We start from the raw sequence: 9,258 nt of genomic DNA, 5'->3' as shown, positions 1-9,258 counted from the left end.
GATAACTTCGTGGGTAGCCACGACATCATTTCATTTTATTCAGCAAGCATTGTTAAAAAACTGAAGAGAACGACATCATAGAGAGAATTCAAGAATCGGATGGTTAGTAGATAGCAGAGGCTTCCCTTTGGGTGTGGACTGCATTTATGGATCTTGTTTTGATCAACAGGAATTTCATTTCACAAAGTTGCACAGTCTTGGCTCTGGATCAGGGAAGCGATTGTGCCACACACAGTGTGTGATTTTCTAACAACTTGGATGAGGCAAAAGGGCACGATACCATCTTGAGTTTTTCCATGTTCTTTTCATCTTAGATTACAAACTAGAAGTATGACTGGTACCACCAGGCAAGAAAACACAACAAAGGTACCTGTTATAATACAGAGCCATTATGTGAGATTTAATGTCTTCTAAATAGTTTTATTGTTGATGTTTTCATGTGAATTCTGAACATTCCTGTGACTGTGCCAACAACCACAGCATAGGTTACTGTTCAAGAAGAGAGGAGCTTTTGGCACTGGCTTTTGCTTGTGCACACACACACACGCACACACAAACATACACACACAAATAGAAACAAGTAAACCTTCATACACTGTGACCTCAAAAACTCACAAACACAAAAACGAGTGTCGTTTCCCACAATGTTCTCCTGATTGATTTATCAAGAATGCCACCGTATTCCCCATCCACATTCCATTCTGCCTTAAAACAATATTGTGACTGTCAACCAGTATGACGTCATTGTTATTTTTGCCGTGAACGACTCCTTAATTATCTGAGCCACTTCCTTCTCTTGACCACATTTGTATCAGTTGAGGTAAGGCCTGAGAGGCCTGTGCCCTGATTAGATTGGGCCAGAGAGGAGCACAAGAGCTGGCTAGCTAGCGTACCTACTATACAGAAGAAGCCGCCTCCTCATCCTCTCCTCTCCCACAAGGCGTGTCTGTCTGGTGCAAGCGGACCTGCAGGATTATCATCAATGAGTAATGGAGATCTCTGAACGACAGACTCAGATGCCTCACGCGTTTTCCTAACACTTCTGGGCTCTCCAGATCCTAGTACTTGGGAAAGTATGTCGGGATTCCTCGTCATGACAGGTAAGCTGTTGTGTTTGGGCTGGACAGAGGAGCAGGCCATGTGGGTTAGTCACATTTTTTCTAGGAAGGTAATTTATTTAATCTATTTAATGAACGAATGTGCTTTGGCGTATTGACTTCAATAATACAATGGTACAACGTGTAACACAGCATGACACAACATCAATGTCAAAACACAGCACAGCAACACAGCCAACCACAACAACACATCATACACTACCACGCCTATCTTTTCTGGTGCTCTCTGCAAACAGGCAGCCAGTCGTAATTCTATGGCTAGCCAGGCCCCAGTGCAGATCTGCGTGAGTCAGTGTGCAGGTGCTCCGTCGTATCTCTGGGCAGGTTCTCTGGCTGTGCGGCTGTCTGGCAGGATGGAGGGGTGGAGCATTGAATGGTTAACAACCAGACAGATGCTTTGCTGTCTGCCTGTAAATAGCTAAGTTGGGGTAAAGCCAAGATAAGGAGAGGCAGAGAAGAGAAGGGGAATTCAAAGCCTCATGACTCACTAAGAGGACTCCCAGACTCCCAGTCATGCTCTCTCTCACGCACACAGGGAAGAGTGGGCCTCGGGCTTCACCACACAATCAAAAAAGGACAGTCAGTAAGTCAGCTGTCCAGCCAGTTAGCCAGTCAGATGCCCGGTTAACCAGCTATCATGTAGCTCTAAGTCAGCCACCAGTCAGCTTGCCAGCCTGCCAGCCAGCCAGCCAGCCAGCCAGTTACCTAAACCAGCTGCACCTGCACACGTGCGTGTGTGTACACGTGTGTGAGTGTGCATTGTAGAAAGGTATTAACGGCATTACGGGTAGAGGTTGTGTTTGTGTAACGCAGGGTGTATTAGTGAGTGATGTCAGCAAGTCAGCTCCGAAACCATCGAGCATTCCCTCCAGCACCTGAAGATTACCTTGACATTCTGCAGCTGGAATGACTGACATTCTGCGTCTGGGGTGACTGACATTCTGCGTCTGGGGTGACTGACATTCTGCGGCTGGAATGACAGACATTCTGCGGCTGGGGTGACTGACTTTGCTTTTGGATACACGTTCGGAAAACTGGAACTCTCCTAGGCTGAACAAAATAGCAAATGCCAACACCAAGTACTTAGGGTGAGGTGAAAGGCAGGGCCAGAGATAAAGCCTGAAGAGTCGAGGAGGTAGGGTGTGGAGGAGTGGCCGCTGGTTCTGAATGTTCATTACAGGCACATTAGAGGGGAGGTCAAGGCCCCTGTGCAGTTGACTAATCTGCTGGTTTGAGTGACTCCATCAGTCCGGGAGGCAGGCAGGCAGGACCAGCGGTAGTGGGGCCAGACAGTATGGTGCATTATCATTAAAGGGGCTTACTCAAACCCGTGGTGGGAATGTAAATGCCTTCACTAGCTTACGCCGATCCCCCGGATTGTTTAAATGTGTGTTTTTAAAACCTCCCGTAAGTCACTCTCTAAAGCTCGGCGCTTAGACGTTCAGATAAGGATGTTAGAGCATGTTCTCGCTACCAGGCTGCAGGGCCTGGTTGTATGTCGAAAAACACACAACATGTGTCAACACCCATGCCATTGATGTTCCTGAGGGAATTACAGACGATCATGTTGGCCTTTTTATTGTTCTCATGTGGACGGATGGCAAGTTGAAACAGTTTATTCACATATTTTTCTGTAATCCTAATCTATTTCATTTGACAAGTTTAAGACATGATGTCTATGTTTGGATCATCCTGTCTCTTCATAGAGGAGTGTCCCATCCAAGCTTATCATTTGGAGCAAACTTGTTGCATATGCACGTATATTGTCTTTGCCAAACACAACAAGAGGACCCTAAAGTATTCCAAAACCTCATTCAACTAAGTAAATGAAATTAGTTGGTTGATATCGTAGGAATGACTGTGGCTCTCGCTTTGCAAGAGGGGCAATTCAGGAAGTGAAATGTTGGGAAGGTGTCTCCTCTAATCTGTCCTGGCTCTGCTCTCGTTAGCGTACTGCGAGGCGGCCGCGGTGGCAGCTGGTGTTGACACACACCAGGCCGGTCTTGGACTTCCAACCAATACAAATAAACAAACTCTGGCACAGGATGAGAGAGTGGGTGGTGGGCAGGACTCCCCCTGGCCACTGGCTTTCCCTTCGCAGGCGGCATTCACACTACAAGAGATAAGACAGCTAGGCCACTTTGAACATGTTGTCAACAGGTGCAATGTATGCAGGCTAGCATAACATTAGTCTCAGAGAGAGAGAGGTTAGTCAAGGGCAGACTGGTGTAAGATGCGGTCATCCAGTGAGACCTGAGTGCACTGCGACGTGCAGGCGAGCAGTCCTGGGAGTTCCGTCATCTGGACATGAAAAACAGCTCCATTGTCTCTTTTACAGTTTTTCTCAATTGTTTACACACAAATACTGGTACTTGAGACACAATGACCACAACATGTAACTCATGCACCAACCCCATGAACCAATTGTGCTAAACTACAAGCACAATTCCTGCTTTACACTCAAATTGCAGTTCTAACACACACTTTTTTCAAAACACTACACACAATTCTCTGCATTTGGCACAATTTTCATGAAGAAAATCTTTTGTTTTCACAAAGAACACACTGCCATTCAAATACGCACACTGACTCATCGCACGGACAAACACCTGTCACACAGTTTTACAATTAGCAATCAGAGCTTTAGAATTAAAGGGCAACAGGTGACCTTTTCTGTTTTTGAGCAATGGATGCCAACATTGGAAACAGAGGCAGAGGAGTGAGAGTAAGAGGAGGAGGACAGGGAGGACGAGGATGAGGAAGGCCAAGGACCATAATCTCTGATGAGATCCGAGCCGCTTTGGTTGACCATGTGGTCAACCATGGTCTAACAATGAGGGAGGCTGGGCAAAGAGTACAGCCAAATTTGAGCAGGTACACTGTAGCATCCATCATCGGGACTTTCCGAAATGAGAATAGGTAAGAAATCTACTCTCACTACAAAATTGCAGTAGGCCTACTGCATATCAATACAGTACTCAATGAGTACAGTAGTAAAGTATTGCCTGTGGACTGTTCTGTAGGACTGTAAACATAAAGTATGTTTCAAGTATTTGGAAAATGTATTCCTACTTTGTATTCCTACACAGTATTTACAGTATTTTACTATAAGTTTGGCAGAACTGAAAGATTACCAACACAAGGTGGTCGGGAACGTCTTCTGTCTCCTGAACAGGAAACTGAAATCATGAACATGGTCCTAGAAAATAACGCCATAACATTACGGCAAATACAAAGAAAAATAATAATAATGTAACTGTATACACTATACAGTAAATTATTCTGTTGTTTTGTATGTAAACCGCTGTATGTGCAACTTTGTGTTGGTTGGGATGTACACTGTGTACATATATGTAAAATATATTTGTTACCGTGTATTTCTGTATTCTGAGTATAAAAACAATATTCTCAAATATTTTACAACACACTTATGTATGTACTGTCTGTAGTAAATGTAACACTGAACAAAAAAAGGCCTAACTCACTATGATGAATGAAGAAGAAGTGTTTTCCATTCATCATAGTGTTTTACATTGAGCACATCAGTGTTCAAATGGTTCTTATACATTTCTATTCATATGATGGTTTGTGTTTGTCATTTGAAAACAAAATACAATTTTGAGATTAAATAACATTGTTTTGAATGTTAAGTTTAATTTTGCAGGAGAAGTGAGGGGTTTTGCCCATTGTGTGTGTGTTTTTTTGATTTGTTTGTAGAGTTCTGAGAGTATGAGGTATGCATTCAGAAAATGTTTGTAACCAATCGAGAAAAACTGTAAAAGGTGAGGGGACTGAGACCTGAAAAGCACCTCTCATCTAAGCGCTCTTTCAAGGATTCACTTGACATGCACGGTACAATTCCACACGCTGAGAGTGAAAAGGTGCTGGCCAGCCAAGCAGGGGCACAGAGAAAGGGACAGAGAGAGAGAGAGAGAGACAGAGAGAGAGAGAGAGAGAGAGAGAGAGAGAGAGAGAGAGAGAGAGAGAGAGAGAGAGAGAGAGAGAGAGAGAGAGAGAGAGAGAGAGAGAGAGAGAGAGAGAGAGAGAGAGAGAAAGGGGGTTACGATAGAGAGGGCAATGGTGCGATATAGAAAAAGAAAGATAGAGAAAGAAAGACAAACACAGAAACAGAAGGATAGAGAAGGAAAGAAGTGTGGGGCAGAAAGAGAGGGGAGGCAGAGAGGCAGAATGACATAGAGAAAAGTAAAGGTGGATTAAATCTACAGTGAGAACAAATAAAGTCGAAGAAAAGAAACTCTGCTACCATGCCAATTTTAAAAAGACGTTCTCTTCACCCCTACATTATTTCTGTGAATAAGTGTTTCCATTCAGAAGTGGGAGATGGAGAGATTACGTTGGATGGGGGAAGTGGGTGTGGGATGGTGGTGGGAGGGGCCTGGAATCCTAAAAGCACATCCTCCAGAGGCCCTAGCATGTCGCGAGGGGAATACCAAGCTCCGGGAACAATGAGGAGAGGGCCAAGTCACCCCGGCCAAGCCAATCAGCCATCCTGCTGGCCAGCCAACAAGCTGGGCTTTCACTGAACAAGCTGTCCACCCTCTGTCCAGGGCAACCACCACCCAGGACAGGCTCCTCTCTGCCTGGGGGTTGGCTGTGTGTGCATGGTCAGTTCAAAAAAAGTCCATAATATTTGAGATCATGACTGTTTCCCTTGATATTACAAAGTACCAAGCATCAAGCCAACTCAACTTCTTCATGGAAGACACAAAATAAATTGCTTTCTTTTCAAGTAATTGTTTTGGTAAATAACCAATGTTATTAAAGGTTAGTTGTTATAGTGATGAATGACTGCAGAAACCACTTTGCTTAAACCCCTTAGCTGTTGTGTCTACTTTTTGATGTGATTTCTTTCCCCCTCTCTATCTTTCTGTCTGTCATCTTTCGCCCTTCCCCCCCTCTTCTCTCTCTCTCTCTCTCTCTCTCTCTCTCTCTCTCTCTCTCTCTCTCTCTCTCTCTCTCTAACTCTCTCTTTCTCCATCTCCCTCCACTTCTCCCCCGTTCTCTCTAAACTACAGGCTCTCTCTTTAATGTGTTCTATCTGTACTGTGTGAAAGGATAAGAGGCTCTTCAGCCAAGTTCTCTGTGCTGCTTTCTTGTACAAAGGGCTCATATTTACATACAACCCTCTTTATCTCTAGTTACGGGTGATTGTTTTTGGGGGGTTTGTGGTTAACTCCTCAAAGCCTTAGTTAAGATCCTTGGGTTGTACAGCTTGTCCTTAATTACTATAATTGCTTTCGTACATTAAAAGATTATGGGTGCCTCAGCTAAAATAAGAAGTGTGTATTGTAAGACAAACCTTTTGATCTTGACACTTTAAAAAAAGTAATCCCAACGAATGCTGACAATGGGGCCAATTGACAGGCGTGTTCGTTGGATGAGAGAAAAGAAGATTATTGCTCTTTGTAGACGTGACCCCATTCGGCATTTTGTGGTTTGGGCATTATTAGAAGAATTTGGGATGTAAAAATCTTATCCTGATGTCAAGTAAGAAAATAATGTGCTTTTAAAACCCCCACAAAAAACCCAAAACAGACTTTTTACTTAATTCTTACATGAAAAACATCCGTAATTATGTTTTGGTAAGCATATGTATTAAAGTGAAAGAAACTCGACAACTGTCAAATCCAGTTCATGGCTATCACCCCCTTCATGTCAGAAATACGTGACTAAACTGAGAACAAAGTGAGCTCAAACCCATTTTGACCATGACATTTTTATTTGATCCCAAACAAATTTGTCCCCTTCAGTATGGCTGTGTGCGCCTATGAGAAGAGAAAGAGGACAAGCGCCAAAAGCAGCTAGCCAAGCAAAAGCCATGCCACATGCAGTAATTGTCTCAGCTAAGCAGCTGTCATTTAGCTCAGCATTATGCATGCTCCATATCTGCCATGCTTATTTTTTTTTTTTATGCCGCGACCAGGGGTAATGTTTGGCAACAATGAGCACTCTAGTGGGTAACAGAGTCCCCTTTGTGGGCCAGGGCCCCAGGAGTCTCTAATCTCTGCCAGGGCCAACAATGGCTCATCCCTTCACCAGGCCAAAGCTCACCGTCCTGCCAGTAACACCAGAGTGAGGTTCACACGTATACACACAGTGGCCTCGACCCCTGCTCTCAGTTGAAGACCGGAACCCCAAACTGATCATCAATCTGTCGTTTTATTACCCCATAATATTAGTTAAACACTGTCTTGCCATATTTCAGTTGGTCGGAGTGACATTGGGCTACATGCAGCTCTAGGGGCATTTATTGGGCCTTTACCACCTGATTTCCTTGTGACTCAACTTGAGCTGAAAATGGTTGCCTCACAATCACAAATCTAAAAAGGCAGCTTTCTTCTTTATCGAGAATAGTGAATGGCCTCTATTGTCATGAAGACCAGCTGTCGATAACAAACAGCAGTCTTCACTGTGCACAGCATCCAAGACCAGTTGATAAATTTGGTGGAGGGTTATTTTGTTAACCCCCATTCCGCCTGTTCCTGATCTTCCTGGCTTAATCTCGCAAGGAATCAGAGGACCCTTTCCAAATGTCTGTGGCCTGGTTTATGGGCTAATTTCATGGCTTCTCGCACCATTTGTCTCAGCAGCGGTGGAAGTGAGAGCTGTCAAATGATCTAGACTATCACTCTCCCTGTGGGCTGGAAGAGACTCAGAGCAGCGCTGTAGCCTGTGTGTGTTTTACTGCGTCATCTATCATTGCAGTCATGGCTGTGTCCACCATGAAGCACATTCCTGCAACCCCTCGGCCCTGGCCCTGGCCCTGATGGCTGACCCAGCCTTGAACACTTAGGCCTGGCTTGGAACTGGCCTGGGACTGCTGATAAAGAAGAGTGCAATGGAAGCCTGATCCAGGGCAGCACAGGTCAACCACAAAGATTATCAGGTAAATCACAGTTTGAGATTTTCCCAGGAGGAGGACGCATTGTTGTTGAACCTGTACCGTGTCATCTCCAAATGGAGAGTATGGTCATGAATTTATCATTTTGATGTATTATTTTTCAAATCATTTTCTTATTCGTTTTGAGAACAGATAGCCTACTGTGCCTTTTGATTTTCTCAAAGGTGTTCTGAAACTTGCAAAGTCAGTTAAATGTACATGGATACAATCAAGTGAAAATGATGAAGTAGCATTGACAGAAACAGCACCTCTCTCTTAAAGCTGTTGCCTCTGTGTATTCATTCAGTCAGTATTTGCCCCTTGGATGGCTGCTTGATGATAAGGTTTCCATTTGATCCCCTGCTCTGGGCCATAACAGAGGCACCTCCTGATGCATGGCAGTCCGTCCAAGGGAAAAATAGGGTTCTTATGCATCATAATGAACGCAATGTTACAGTGCTATCTTTCTCTCACCTGTCCCTGAGTAACCCTGAAAGATCACGATAAAAACTGTTCAGGCATCACAAGGGCGGAAAACAAAAAACACCCCTCAACATCTCAGTGATTTAACACCCTCCATGGAACAAAGTAGGCTATCTACGGTACAGTGCCCTTCCCTCTGTTCTTAAAGAAATCCTCTGCAGCATGTCTGCTCCTGTATGCTGCACATGATAAAGTAGTTACGGTGCCTCAGTTTGAAAACAGTTTAGAGGCCATGGTGATTCTGTGGACATGCCCTTTGTGAGATGATCAGTTTGGTTTGTAATGCAGAGAGCTCCCGGCTGTTGCGTAGACATTCAGGCGTTAAGGAAAACCTTTCCTTGACAGCCTGACAGTGTTGCATTACATTGAACACACCCTAATCTGAAGACATAATTACTGGTTGTCTATTTTTGGACACAGGAAAAATTACTCATGCTTTTAACCCATTGTTACCACAGTAACTACACAGTTACAAAATTGAAGTGTGTTCTTGATGAACCCAGCGTGAAGACAGGAATGTCTAATAACTTGATTTCCTTGTTTGAAAAAACAAACAACATATGTTCTAGTAAAGGGTGGAAGAAATGAAATGGAGACATATGGTAGGTGTACTGTAAACAGCATGCTTAATGTATGAGTCATAATCTCCATCTCTACAAACAAATACTGAAAATGTTGGTCAATATAATCAGACATCAGTAACGGGATGGCTGCCTGGTCAAAACAAAAGACAAATAACTATAACGAGTAGACAAT

The sequence above is a fragment of the Osmerus eperlanus genome, chromosome 3 (genome assembly GCF_963692335.1).
Source record: "Osmerus eperlanus chromosome 3, fOsmEpe2.1, whole genome shotgun sequence".
Taxonomy (NCBI): domain Eukaryota; kingdom Metazoa; phylum Chordata; class Actinopteri; order Osmeriformes; family Osmeridae; genus Osmerus; species Osmerus eperlanus.
The sequence above is the reverse complement of the archived record's forward strand: the minus strand, read 5'-3'. Positions refer to the sequence as shown.